This window comes from Ictidomys tridecemlineatus, chromosome Y (assembly GCF_052094955.1).
Source record: "Ictidomys tridecemlineatus isolate mIctTri1 chromosome Y, mIctTri1.hap1, whole genome shotgun sequence".
NCBI classification, from domain to species: Eukaryota; Metazoa; Chordata; class Mammalia; order Rodentia; family Sciuridae; genus Ictidomys; species Ictidomys tridecemlineatus.
Window position 1 is genome coordinate 12,159,825 of NC_135494.1, and position 9,587 is coordinate 12,169,411.

General features: G+C 50.2%; 1 long non-coding RNA gene across 3 annotated transcripts; it reads left to right on the forward strand.

The window, feature by feature from the left end:
• The first annotated feature begins 285 nt into the window (after positions 1 to 285).
• LOC144372027 (uncharacterized) lies at positions 286 to 6,626 on the forward strand. 3 transcript variants are annotated; one of them, XR_013432070.1, is made up of 6 exons: positions 286 to 524; positions 1,352 to 1,516; positions 2,110 to 2,261; positions 2,341 to 2,424; positions 2,767 to 3,017; positions 4,590 to 6,626. It is a non-coding gene; the product is annotated as an uncharacterized LOC144372027 (long non-coding RNA). The 3 variants fall into 3 exon arrangements; XR_013432068.1 differs by lacking the exon at positions 286 to 524 and having other exon boundaries at positions 809 to 1,516; XR_013432069.1 differs by lacking the exon at positions 286 to 524 and having other exon boundaries at positions 813 to 1,516; positions 2,165 to 2,261.
• Positions 6,627 to 9,587: the final 2,961 nt, after the last annotated feature.

Below are 9,587 nucleotides of genomic sequence, written 5' to 3' on the forward strand. Positions count from 1 at the left end.
TATCGGTTCTCTCTTCCACGGATCGTACCTTCGATATTGCTGTTTAAAAAGTTACCACCACACCCAAGTCACCTGGGTCTCCTCCTGTTATCTGTGGGGAATTCTGTAGTTTTACATTGCACACCTCGACCCCTGATCCATTTGGGGTTGATTTCTGTGGGGGGAAGGTCTGTGTTCACATCCAGCTGTGCCAGCACCATTTTGAAAAGACAATCTTTGCTCCTATTTCAACTCTACCCTTTTGTCAAAGATGAGCTAACTGTATCTATGGGGGGTCGACTGTGGACTCTCTATTCTGTTCCATTTATCATTTGTCTTTTGTTTTTCCAATCCCACACCGTCTTGTAGCTTTATGGTCAACCTTGGAGCTAGGTATGGACAGTCCTCAGACTGTGTCCCTTTTGCCTCTCCAGCTAAACTCTAGGATCAGTGTATTGATGACTACAAAATAACTTGCTGAGTGTGCCATCACATTTCCATGACTGTGACAAAAATATGGGAGAAAACCAACTTAAAGGAGAAAGGTTTGTTGGCTCACAGCTCCAGAGGTCTCAGCCCACACTTGGCTCCATGCAGCAGAAGAGATGAGCTCACCTCCCGGCAGCTAGGAAACAGAGAGGAAAAGAAGGAGACATTAAGGGAGTGTCCAGGGACAAAGTGTGGTTCCCAAAGGCACAGTCCCCAGGACTCTCTCCCCTCCACTGAGCCCCACCTCCTGTAGCTTTCGTCACCTCCCTGTATCCCATCAGGTTATGGGTCCATCAATGGGTCGATTCATTGATGATGTTAGAACCCTCATGATGTCATCATTCCCCAAAGCCTCTCTTCTGAACTCTGCTGCACTGGGGACCAAGCCTTTGGGAGTCATTAGAGATTCAAGCCACAACACTGAGATTTGAATTGTGATTGTTCAAATCCATAGATCAAGTTGGGAAGAACTCATGTCTTGGCCACATCGAATCTTCCTATCCATGAACATGGGATGTCCACTGATTTAGTTCTCAGGAGATGTCCTTCTCTAGAGTCACATAGCGTTCCTCATACGGCTCATGTAAAAATGGGCTTAGCTTTATCACAAAATATTTCCCTTTGCGAGTGCTCATATACATGGTAATGTGTTTTTAATTTTAAAATCCATTTGTTCTTTGCTGGAATATAGAAAACCAATTGGCTTTTGCAAATTAACTTTGTGTTGTGCAATGTCTCTATATAATCAGGTATTCACTCCAGGAACTTTTGTCAATTCTTTGGGGTTTTCTACATAAATGATCATATCTTCTGTACACAAGGACAGTTTTATTTCTCCCTTTCCAAACTGTGTACCTTTAATCCCTTTCTTGTTTCCTTGCAGTGTGTAGGCCTCCCATGTGATGTTACAGAAGATGTGAGAAGGGGAATCCCCCCCCCTCTTGTGTCTGATCTCAAAACCATTCTAGAGTCAAGGCTTCCTGCAGAATGCTGGTTCTTGGAGTCTCAGCAGAGCAGAGGCGAAGAACTGGCTACTGCTGCTTAGTAGGTGAGGTGAGGCACGGCTTGGCTCACCAGTAGCCAGGCTCATGGACAGGGCATGCTGGGCAGCACGGTTAATTAGCCATCCACTTTGCCATAGCCAACTGGAAGCTTAGAAGTGTGAACTGTGTGGACTCAGGGGGAAAACCCAGCTCTTGCTCATGGGAGGGCTAAGCAGGGAGAAGGCGGGCAGGATTGACAAGCTCTTGAGAGGTTGGTGTGACTTCCCGTCCCTGGTTGAATCCAGGAGCTCAGCCCCAAAAGAGATGCTGGCCCCTCTGAGGTGAATGTAGGAATGGTCAATGGGAGGGAGGGCACCCTGGTGGCTCAGGGCACCTTCTCGAGAAGAGATGTGGAGGGGAAGATGTCCAGTCACAGCACCCTCAAGGGCAGCCAGAGGGCAGAACCCAGTAGCTGGGATGCTGAAAGGGTGGACACATAGGGCAGTCCTCAGGCCTGCTCCTTGTGTCCACTCACTGCTCCTCTGGGGAACCCTGGACATGTGCTTGAGATGGGGGGTTCTGTAAATGTGGGGGGCGAGGGACAAAGTGTCAACAGAGCCAACAATTGGAAGGAATAAAATGAGATTCTTTTTCTGAGGTGGGAAAATCAGTGCCCGGCAAGGACCTGATCAGCCCTCCTCAACATTGTCAAGGTCACAAGAGACAAGGAAACTCTGAGAAACTGTCCCAGCCTCAAAAATCCTAAGGAGGTCTGAGAGCCGAAGGTCACGTGGGACCTGGGAGGATCAGGTGAGGCCTGAGGAGGTCCCGGTTCAGCCTGGGCCTCAGTGGATGGTATCCCATCTGAAGGGCCCCTTCTGTATCGCAGATCGGCAGCCGACTCCTGATGCTAACGGCAGGGGACACAGGCTGTGAGGTGCAGGGGAACCGCTGGTCACTGTGCAGATTTTCTGTAAGTTCATGACTGCTCTGAAATAAAGCGTTTCTTACAAATCTCCCTCCGTTTATCTAGAGTGTTCAAATTCATAGAAGCAGACGTAGGGCAGTGGCTGCCAGGGGCTGGGGAAGGGGCACCAGGAGCTCGGGTCTGATGGGGACGGAGGAGTGCTGTGGGTGGAGTGTGGGGACGGGGTGCAGCAGCTGGGCCTGCTGGATGCCGCTGAGCTGTGCAGGCAGCCTTGGCCGAGGTGGCCTGCTGCACTGGTGTGTGTGTGTGTGTGTGTGTGTGTGTGTGTGTGTGTGTGTGTGCCGTGATTGATGGTTTTTAATTCCCTCCTTCCTCCCACTGTTGCAGTCCCACCCTGTGTTATGGGCTATTCTGGAAACCCGCTGGCTGGCATCTGTCCTCCAAGCCCTGGGGTCCTTGGGGTGCCCAGCTCAGGAACGAGCGTCTACACCCAGTGCTGTCTTGTGCTGGGAAGGCACGTGCCGGCCAGGTGTCTGCACCCCTGTCTGCAGGTCAGCACCCCGTGGACCCAGCCTGGTGCTGCACTGAAGCTGGCCACAGCTTCACAGCCTCCCAGTATCCTGCGGAGCATCCAATAGGTAGGTATGTGGCCGCCTGTGGTTGATGGTGGCTTCTTCAGGACCTTCATGGGGGGACTCTGCTGGGGGACTCTGCTCTGGGCCTCTCCGTCCCTGCCACAGAGTGCGGAGACCGTTTTTTTTCACAGTGTCCCTTTCCTGCTTTCACGGTGTCTTTCCCACCCAACGTCCCCTCCCCTCTGGTGACAGCCATTCACTGCTGGTGGCAGGCTTCCTCTGGGCGTGATAAGTCGTCCTCATTGTCTTTCCAACAGCCCCACAGCCAATAAAAACCAGCCAAACAGTGAAAGGACACTCAGACTGGTCCCCAGAGGGCCATGCAGACCTGAGATGTTGCTGGTGGTGATCAGGGGTTCTGTGCCTTTAAACAAACAGCCCAGTGACAAGGAGCCTTCAGTGAGCAGGGGCAGCGCCTGGGGGCAGGCAGGGCTGGGGCTGGGTGCACTGGGAGGGGTGGGAGCTGCCTCAGGGGTGGCCTAGGACACAGGGCTCACCTAGCCACTGAGGGGCAAGGACTGCTCTTTCTGTCCCTGACTGTGTACCTGTGGTGACTGGGCGTGGCACCCCTAAGTTCCCAGGGAATGTTCACAAAACCCACGTCCAGGTCTTGGTCTCCTCTGCTCTGGGGCAGGTGCTTGGGGTGGGGGGCGGGACTGCCAGGATCTGTGGCTTGAAAGGCAGGGTCACCAAGGGCAGCCAGGTGAGGTCACAGGGCAGCGACCTGGGGCGGTCAAGCTCATCTCCCTTCTCAGGCGCCTGGCTGTCCGCTGCTCCCCATCTTGTCCCCCTCAGCAAGGGACAACAAGCCCTTTCCTGTCTCACCAGACGTGGGAGGGGAAGGAGAAAGTGCAAGCTCTGCCCGATCCCTGTGCCCGTCCAACTCCTCTCCCCTCCCAGTCCTCCCTGGGCCTGGATACAGAGGAGGACCTGGCAGGACAGCACACCCAGGTCCTTCCTGGCCCTGCAGCCCACACCTGTCCACGCTGGGGTCCAGGATGAGCCCTGCTGGGGTGGGGCCAGCAGAGGCTGCAGCAGTCCGCCAGCCGGGCCTTCCCGGGGTGAGCGGCAGAGAGGGCTGCCGGGGGCAGGCTCGGGGTGGGACCTGAGGTCCTCAGAGCGTCCAGAGAGGGCAGGGTGGGGGAAGGGGCTGGGGTGGGCGTGGGGGGAAGAGGAGGGGAGCTCCAGCGGGCTGTAGGGGTTGATGGCAGGCCATCTCGGGGCACGAGGACACCCAGAGAGCTGGTGGAACATTGCTTCCAGGAGCCTCAGTGAGGGCGCGTCCCCAGGAGGGTGGCCCGGAAGTTGTGCCCTGAGCAGGGCCTGGGTCTCGCCCTGCCATCGCTGGGGTCGGGATAGAAGGGAATGGCAGAGTTGGGGCCCTCGTCCTCTCCTGGCCTTGGACATCAGGAGCTGCAGAAGTGTCGTCCCCCGGGCACGGCCCATCCGAGGTGGCTCAGTGGAGCCACTGCCCAGTCTCTGGCACTAAGGACTGCCTCGTCACCCAGGGCTGTGGGCTGCACAAGTCCATCTCCCTGGGGGGGTGATGAGCCCTGGCTTCCTTCCCCCTCATAGGACTCAGAGGGACACGCAAGCTCCAAACAGAACCCCGAATAGAGACGGTAGACAGAGGCTGCTGGGCTGCTTCTAGGGCAGGCAGGGCCACAAGTCCTCATCTTTGTGGCCCTGCCTCTGGCCTGTGCAGGACCCTGGGCCAGCTGCATCCTGCTTGAGGCCACAGCAGTGGCCCATCGATCCCATCTGTCCCCGGAGTCAGAAAAGGACCTGGGACTTTAAAAATCCCCAGCAGTTGACACAAAAGGCCCTTTCAGGGCATTTCAGCTAACGAGGGACCTGAAGTCCAGGTCCTGAGTGGCCGATCTCTGTCCACACTGCCCTGAGAGAAAACAGACATCAAAGTCAGCCAGGCCCACGCTGCAGGTCTCCCTGGGGGCTTCGACCCCGGCAATTGCTGAGATTTCCCCCTTCACCACACAAGCTGAGTGTCTGGATGTCAGCCGCCCTGGGCACCCACCTCCATGTAGAGCAGATGTGCAGACTGGTAGCCCAAACGAGGTCAGGTCAGCCACCTCTGACACCGTAAGTGCTGCCTCCAGTCAGGCTGCTTTCTTCTGTAGGATCTTTGGGGCCTCCTTTGATGTGGCTGAGGGCACAGGGCTTCCATCCCGCAGAGACGAGCCATCATCCATAACGCAGCTCTTGGAGTCAGTGATGGATGGGGTCATTTCTGGAGCACCCCAGCTGGCCCAGCTTGGCCTAGACACGGGCCCTTCTGCCTCCCCATCAAGGGCATTGGTGGAGGCTGTGGGATCCACTCAGGTATCCAGTCATTGGAGCTCACGGGGCGTGGTGATGCGGTTCACACTACCAGCCCCTGTTGTGCACACGGTGGGCGTGGAAGGAGGTGAGCACAGTCCTGCCCCGCTCCACGTCTGTGCGCAGAAGACCGGAGGCCATTAAAGCACACCAGAGACGAGCCGGCTGTTAATGGAGAGGCTACTCAGTGCTCCGCACTGTCACAGGCAAGTGGCCTGAGGTTTGGACACTTGGCTCCACTTTGTAGGTGGGGTTTGAAGACCCCAGAAGTGGGTCGGGACGTGGCCTCTGCCCTCACTCTCCCATCAGGGGTGGCTGTCGCTGGGCTGTCTCCACTGTCAGCCAAGGGAAGCCCCGGCAGGGATGAGGGCGGGCCCAGGTGGCTCTCGGGGATGAGCAGAGGCTCCTGGCACTGCCAGCACAGGGCACACGCTGGCCCACGGTGGGTAGGGTTTGGACAAAAGGAGAGGGCCACTGGATAGGAGGCGAGAGCTGAGAGTGGAGCCGGGGTGTTGCTGGCCGCCGTCAGAACCACAGGCTTGGAGTCCCCGCTGCGTGCAGAGAGCAGCCCAGGAGACCAGGGAGCCCTGGCTCACACTGCGCAGTGGACGCCCCCACTGGCCACACCTACTGGACCACGTCAGGACTCTGCAGAGCCGGAGGACACAGAGCCCTGGCCCTGGTGGGGACCCACAGCTCAGGTCCCAATTCCCGCTGCTCTGCCCCCAGACTAGAAGGGTGCTCTCCAGGGAGTTTCTCACGGGTGGAGACCCTGCCCAGGGCCTTGGCCACAGCAGCCAGCTCCTTCCTGCCTTTCAGCCTCCTGCCAATCCAAACCCAGTCCCCGGGTTGCCGTCTGCCACAGCCGGCCTGCTCCCCACTGCAGGCTGCTGGGTGCCGGGCTGTTAGTGCTTTACGTTAGTTTAGTGCAGTTGGAGTCCAAGTGAAAGGAAGCTGGCAAAGCTGAAGCCCCAACTCTGCTTTGGATAAAAGAGGCAAAACAATTAAGTTGTACATAAACGTATCAAAAAAGTGCAAATAAGGAACTTCACAATGATAAACAGTTATTAGATCTGTGGTTAGGAATGACCTTCAATATTGCTACAAATGATGATCTGTTAGAACACGTAAAATAAATACTTAACACTTAATATCTATATGCAACACATTTAAGATATTATGCAATATATTAATATATTAATAACATTAATATATTATGCAATATATTATAGTGAATTTAATTTGATCATATAATAAAATACTTTGCATAAGAAATTGCTGTTCTATATGAAATAACTAAATTTGTCTGACTTAAAAAAATAAGCTAAGAAAACATCTTCACAAAACAAATATCCTTCAGTTTTTCTTTTTTAAAATATTTCATTGCATATATGACATACTGGGGTAATAATGATGCCTGATACTGACATACCCCTGAAGACTGCAGAATACTATTTGGTCATGATCTTACACAACATATTAGATACGTGATCTCAATTCTAAGATTTTTCTGGCTCACTTTTCTTCAAATTTAACTACTGTTTAAATTTAAATTTAAAATTTTAGCTGATAAAACAAAAACCACCATAAGTCAGAAGTTCACAATGATTTCTGATAATTTTTCATTTTAGGATGGATTTTCCTAGTGGTACAACTGTTACTGGCACTGTGACAACATTGGGATAAGTTTCTGATATTTTATTTCAAAATATAACCTTTAGTATATCTAGAGCCGACGATTCTCACACAATTTTTCTATCAAGATTTAACTCTCCATACAAATCAGTTTTAATTAGATTCAGTGTGAATCCGATTTTAAATATAAACACAGTAGCATTTTCCCTTACAGACACTTATTTTTCTTACAATTATTCAGCCATATTGATTGCACAAATCAGTGGCTTCCACAGCTGTATATGACCCTCCCTCCAGCCCTCTCACCCCCTCTCGTCCCCTCGCTCTTCCCCAAGACTCTCTCTTCTATTTTCCTGTCGTTTTCCCCACATATGAGAGAAAATATGTGATATTTGTTCAGGTTAATTTTTCTTAATATGACTTCCTCCAGTCCTATCCGTTTTTCTGAAAAAAATGACAGGATTTCATTCTTTGTGGCTGAATCATACTCTATTTTGTACATTTACCATTTTTTTTTGCAAGAGTTAAAGGAGTAAGATTTATTTAAGAATAGAAATAGGAGCAAGACTCTCGCAGGGTGAGAGGGGACCCGAACAACAGGTTTCCATATATATATAAATGTGAGTGTGTGTGTGACTGTGTGTGACTGTGTGTGTGTGTGTATTCGTTCAATTCCCATCATATACATATACATATGATACTGGGAGTTGATGCCAGGTATGCTTAGCCATGGAGTGGCATCCATAACCCTTTTTAAAATTCTATTTACAGACAAGGTCTTGCTGAGCTGCTTAGGGCCTCACTAAGTTGCTGAGGCTGGCTTTGAACTTTCGATCCTCCTGCATCAGCCTCCTGAGCCTCTGGGATTACAGGTGTGGGTCACTGTGCTCGGCATACCATATTTTTTTAAAGCCATCCATCTGTTGATGGGCATTAGGCTGATTCCATATCTTGGCTATTGTGAATTGTGCTGCAATGGACATGGGTGTGTAAGTGTCTCTTTTGTAAATTTTTTTTTAGTTGTAGATGGACACGATTAATTGATTGATTGATTATTTATATTTATTGGCCATTTGTACTCCTTTGAGATGGGCGTTCAGATCACTTACACGCTCTCATTCTTTTCAGCCTTTTTGAATCCTTTGTATCCTCTGGATAGCAACTCTCTGTCAGACGAAGGGCTGGCGAGATTTCCTCCCTGTGCAGGCTCTCTCTGTACTCTGTGGACTGTCTCCCTGGCTCTGCAGAAACTTTTTAATTTGACGCGATTCCATTTGTCAATTCTTGCTTTTAGATCCTGAGCTATTGGAGTCCTAGTCAGGAAATTGTTTACTGTGCCTACATCTTGAAAGGCTACCCCTGTTTTCTTCCAGCAATTTCAAAGTGTCAGGTCTTACATGAAGGTCTTTGATCCATTTTGAGTTTACTTTTGTACAGGGCGAGAGGTAGAATCCAGTAAGGAGAAGAAATTATGTACGTCCCATCACCAAGCTCATCTTTGCCAGTTTGGTTCCTTTTTATTAAGTGAAGGGTTTCACTCTTCTGTTATGGGTTTTCCAGCGGATTCTGGTTCCTGGCTGTTGTCCTGCTTGGCTTCTTACATGTGCTGGACACTGAATCCTGCAGAGGACTTGCCACCTGTATCCTCCTAAAGGCAGATCCTCCTCATCAACAAGAGTCCCAGTGCCCTCAGTTCTCTGTCACCTACCTGGAGAAACAAGCTTGACTCCAGACTTGTTACTACGTTGTGAAATAGGGTTTACCTTTTTTTGTCTTTTTGCACCTAGATTATTGGTGAGGTTGGTCTGGGATTTTCTAGTCTCACAGTGTCCTTGTTCAATCCCGATCTCAAATCATGCTAGTGTTGAACCGAGTCAGATATTTTGTTTGTTTTATCTATTCTCAGGTACAAGCTATGTAAGGGAAACAATTCTCTGTTCATTGAAGCTTTTGTAAAATTCTCTTTGAAAAAATCACCAGAACCTGGCGTCTGAATGATTTTTATAAATTTGGTTTTGCTTACAATGCTGTGTAAGTTTTCAATTTTACTACCAGAAACAGCTACTGATGACGTTCTCGATGCCTAGCGTTCCTGATGTGTCTGTGAACCCTTTCTATACTCCTCCTGTTCCTGCACTTCCTATTTTATTCCCTTGACCTTGACCTTCCTACTCAGTCGATTTTTTTTTCCATTTGTTTCCAAAGAAATAGCTTTGATTTTATGGATCGTCCACAGTTTGTCTGACTTTTTGTTTGTTAATTTCTGCCCTTATTTATTATTTCCTTTTTCTGTCTAATGGATCACTCTGTTTTAGAAGGTTTTGAAATCAAATAATTAACTGGTCGGCTTTATAGCCTTATTTTAAAAATGCATCAAGAGCTATGAGTTTACTTTTAAGGGCTGCTTTAGCTATGTCTCAGGAGTTCTAATGCCAAGTGGCACTTCATCCCAGCAGTTTTAGATATTTGGTTATTGACACCCTGATTGGTTCTGTGATCCATGAAGTATGGTTTAGTGAATCTTTTTCTAATTATTGTCAACTTTCTCGGCTACTTGGATTCCAGCATTTCTCCCTCCAGGGGCACATAGAAGGTTTGTGC